General features: G+C 52.8%; 1 pseudogene; it reads left to right on the top strand.

The window, feature by feature from the left end:
- Nucleotides 1–372: 372 nt before the first annotated feature.
- On the top strand, nt 373–1,925 carry LOC101963714 (glyceraldehyde-3-phosphate dehydrogenase pseudogene; annotated as a pseudogene).
- Nucleotides 1,926–4,601: the final 2,676 nt, after the last annotated feature.

Raw genomic sequence — 4,601 nt, 5'->3', positions numbered from 1 at the left:
AGGTAACATTATTAGCCTCATTTTACTAGTGAGAAAATCAGAGCTTACAGAAATCAAGGGATTTGCTTGAAGTCACAAAGTTATGTGAAGCCAGGATTGTAACAAAGGTCTGTGATTCCAAAACCAACTGAATTTCTACTTTATAACGTCTTTCTTAAGAGACAGCCCCCTAACACCCATCAAAAAACTATGATTCTCGTATTATATCATGCAGCAGGCCCTATGACAGCTCCAATGGAGCATGAACCTTGAATGGGCCTTGAGAGGAAGTGACTGAGGATGTGGGGGCAAGAAGAGCTTATCCTAGGTTAAGTGCAGGGTTGAATGCTGGTGGTGTGATGGTGGGGTGTGTGTCAGCCAGCAGGAGAGGACATGAAGAGGACAGACAAGATGAATCAGAAGGTTCCTCCCCAGACAGCAGAAGGTAGGGTTTGACGTGTGGCCTGGGCTGAAGTCTGGAGGGCAGTGAAAGTGCTGGGAGGTTAAATGCTCACTTGAGGCTGGTGATTTAGGACAATCAGTCACATAATAGCTGGGGAGGGAATGCCACCAGGAATCAGTGGAAGCTATGCCTCTAGGCAGGAATGAAGCTTGGCAGGTTAAAGCTGCTAGGGGTGGCTCTCTGCATTTCAGGGAGTACCAGTCATGTCCCTGAGGCAGGATAGTTAAAGTCAGAGTTACCAAATTTGCCTCATATTGGGCACCTGGTCATCAGGACTGCTCTCAAGTCTGGCAAAATTAAGGGCCACGACTTGATCCTTACTGTCTGTCTCCAAGCCTGCGCTATGAACTGTGAACAAAGGGACCATTTGTGTTTCATTTGAATTGAAGACCAATTGTCTATGTGCTTGTTTTTATGTGCTAAGACACCCTTACCCGGACATCACGCTTTGGTTGAACACACAGGCCCAGTGCAGGTTGAGAACAGAAGTGTGCACATAGGCCTGCAGAGCTGTTGCCAGCAGCAGGAGATATTGTCACTAGCAGTGATGTCTTCAGTGACCTCAACTATATGATTCTCATGTTCTAGTTTGATTCTACTCATGGCAAGTTCAATGGCACAAAGCTAAGAATGGGAAGCTTGTCATCAATGGAAAGCCGGTTTCCATCTTCCAGCAGTGAGATCTTGCCTACGTCAAATGGGGTGTTGCTGGTACTGAGTATGTTGTGAAATCCACTGGTGTCTTCACTATCATGGAGAAGGCCTGAGCTCATTTGAAGGATGAAGCCAAAAGGGTCATCATCTCTGAGGCTTCCGCTGATACCCCCATGTTTGTAACAGGCACGAAACATAACAACTCCTTTAGTGTCACCAGAAATTCCTCCTGTATCACCAATTGCTTAGCACCCCTGGCCAAGATCATCCATGACAAGTTGATGTGCGTGATGGGACTCAGGACCACAGTTCCTGTCATCACTGTCACCCAGAAGTCTTTGCTGTCCCCTCTGAGAAACTTTGGCATGATGTCACGCGTCTACCCAGAACATCATACCTGTGTCCACAGGCACTGCAAAGTCAGCAGGCGAGAGCATTCCGGAACTGAATGGGAAGATTGCTAGCATGGCTTTTTGTATGCTTACCCCAATGTGTCAGTCATGGATCTGATCTGCCACCTGGAGAAATCCACCAAGTATGATGACATTAAGAAGGTGGTAAGCAGGCATCGAACAACACCCTGAAGGACATCCAGGGCTACAGTGAGGACTAGGTTGTCTCCTGTGACTTTAACAGCAACATGCACAATTCCACCTTTGATACTGGGGCTGGCATTGCCCCAAGGACTACACACAGAGAATCTCCCTCCTCCCAGTTCCCCTCTGGGACCCCCGAAGAAGGGGAGAGGCTTAGAGAGCCCTACTGTCATATACCCTTAATAAAAACTCCACTGTACCACCCTGAAAAAAGGTGCCAGGTGCAATGGTAGCAGAACAACAGTAGTGCCTTCTTTTATTTAATATGTAAAAATTAGAGGGCAAGAACTGACAAACCAGGAGCAGAGGGAGGAAAAGGAGGAATAGTACAAGTGACTCTGAGGCCCCAGTTGGAGGATGTGCACAGAGGTTCCTCCTTGCACCTGGTCCCCAGCACAGTCTGAAGCTACATCCAAGTCAGGGGTCTCCAGCCTACCCACTGAACACTCCTACCCCACAGGCCAGATTTGGGATTAGGGTCTCTTCCGAGCTCTTCCCTGCCCCCTCTGCATTAAAACCAAGACATCCCCCATTTCTCCAGCCTCTTATTTCTCTAATTTTATGATTGTATGAAAATAAGGTTCCCAAATTGCCTTTAATTAGCTTTAATAAGACAGCCTTTTTGCTAATTAAAACGATTATTAAGAAACCATTTATTGAGAGTGAACACAGTTGTTAGAACCTGGGAGAATTCTGAACTCTTAATAACAAAAGCAGCCACCAGCAGCCCCATCAGGCCACCCATTCACCTGCTGGTCTCCTTAACTCGGATGGGTGATGTTGAGGCTGGGGATCAAGGGTCCCAACCCTCCCTCTCTTTCCCGGGCACCTCAGGGGCCAGATGTTGCCCACGTTCCTAAGGCTGTACTTTCCCCAGCCCTTGGGTTCAACGTGTTAAGTAATCATCTGGTGCTCGGGAGCAAGGCTGGGGCAAGGCAGTCAGAAGGCTTTTAAACCTCCAAAGTCACTTCACCAACGTGGGCCTGTATCTCTAGGTCTGTAAAAAATGGGCGATGAGCCTAGGTGGCCTTAGAAGCCCAGGCTCTCTGGAACTTGGTCATGCTGAGGCTCCCCATAGCACCTACACTATTCTCTGAGTAATGGGGCAGCTTGGGGCTGGCAGAGCCCGGCAGCTCATCTACTTCTCTCCTCCCTCTCCGCAGGGCTGCTCAGCCTAAGGAACTGACTCACGTCGCGAAGGGGGTCAGAGGCTCTGAGAGGCACGGTTCAGGTAAGCTTGGCAATGAGGCAGGCCCAGAAGCCAGGCGAGCCTCGGAGGGGCAGTGCCGGGTTCCCCAGGTACTGGATCCCCTGCTGGGGCGCTCCTCCCACCTCCTCCTTACCCCGCCCAGGGCAGCATAGCTGCAGACAGCTCCCTGAGGACCTCGAATCCCTGGTGCTGTCATCTTTTCTTTGAGTACAGAGTGGGCTGGGAGCTGGAGTCTGCAGAGGCTGGGCGGGGACCTTTGTGTGACATCTGTGGCCAGGGAGGGGGAGACCCAGGTCGAAGGTGGCTGGAGATGTCCTGGGCTTCTTCTAGGGACGTTGTCTGGGTCATGTCCGCTTTCTCGGGTCGTGGTGTCTGGGGCAGCCTGACCCTCACTTCCCCGCAGGCATCCCAGGGTCCTTTTGGGGACTTGGCCAACTCAAGGTCTGGCATCAATCTAAAAGCTGTGTTTGGGGGTTCTTTTTATCTTTTTTTTTTATTTAAAAATATTACAATGAGAAGAAGGTGGCCTCTGGAGTTCCACAGCCCTGGGTTCCAGTTTTGTGGGGGCGAAATACCAGCTTTGTGACCTTTTGTAACACAACTGAGCCTTCGTTTCCTGAGCCAGCTTTCTTCCCACGGTACTGCTGGAAGGTTTACATGTAGTAATCAAATTGCGCAGCCAAAGAAGGTGCACTTGACCTCGGCCAGTGAGGGCAAAGGACAAACTTCAAGGCCTTACATCCAAGGCTCAGCTGGCCCTTCCCTGTTCCGCACTCGCTCTAGGCCAAGGTCAGCGCCTGGCTCCGGGATTCCCAGCCCAGCAGTCGCTAGGAATCACCGCCCACGTTGGGGGGTCTCAGTGGAGGCTAATTAGTCCTGATTCTCCAGGGCAAAGCCTGGGCCTAGGGGTTTTGTAAAAGCTCTCCGGGGGTTTCCGAGGTACAGCCAGGATTAAGAACTGGCGAGGTAAGTAAAACGAGCGCTCTTTCCGAAAGGAATAAACAAAGAGGCCTTCCAGGGCAGGAGGGAAGGGAGTTGCTGGGTCCCTTGCCGTCTGCAGGTGAGCCTTTCCCACCTGCACTCACACGTAGGAACACGGTCACACGCGTGCTCAGACGCATATTGATAGGGATTGACACTCATCCCATCCACACACACATACACACTTTGGCGCTGCACGGACGCTCAAACCCACACGCACTGTCTTCTCCTGGCATGTCCAGCCGCCCAGACCCAGGCAGTGTGCGCCAGCGGTGGGCAAAGAAGGTCTCCTGCCCCACGGCCCGGGGACGCACTGCTGCTGGTGACAGCGCGGCTCTTCGGAGCCCGGGGCGCTGTGCAGAGCCCCCGCAGGGCCGCGCCGCGCTCGCTTCGGCTCTTTGTTATGCTAATTCCCCTTCCCAGCTGGTGCCAGCTGCCTGCACAATGAGCGCCCGGAGCCCTCGCCAGCCTTCGCCAGCCAGAGAGCGGGGGTGGAGAGGGACGCGGGGGGTGAGGTGGGGTGGGGGGCGCGGGGGTGGGGTGGGGGGAGGACACTACGCCCTGCGCCGGCGATTTCAGCCTGGCCCTGCGTGGCGCAGAGGTGAGCTGCCCAATAAGCAGCCTTCCCACATCCTTCCCTCCCCCATGCTTGCAAGGCCGCGCCCCTAGGGGCCTTCAGGGCATCCACTGATTCATTCCAGTCGCCTGGGCTGCCCGC

The sequence above is a fragment of the Ictidomys tridecemlineatus genome, chromosome 10 (assembly GCF_052094955.1).
Source record: "Ictidomys tridecemlineatus isolate mIctTri1 chromosome 10, mIctTri1.hap1, whole genome shotgun sequence".
Taxonomy (NCBI): Eukaryota; Metazoa; Chordata; class Mammalia; order Rodentia; family Sciuridae; genus Ictidomys; species Ictidomys tridecemlineatus.
This window is presented reverse-complemented; position numbering and strand designations above follow the sequence as displayed.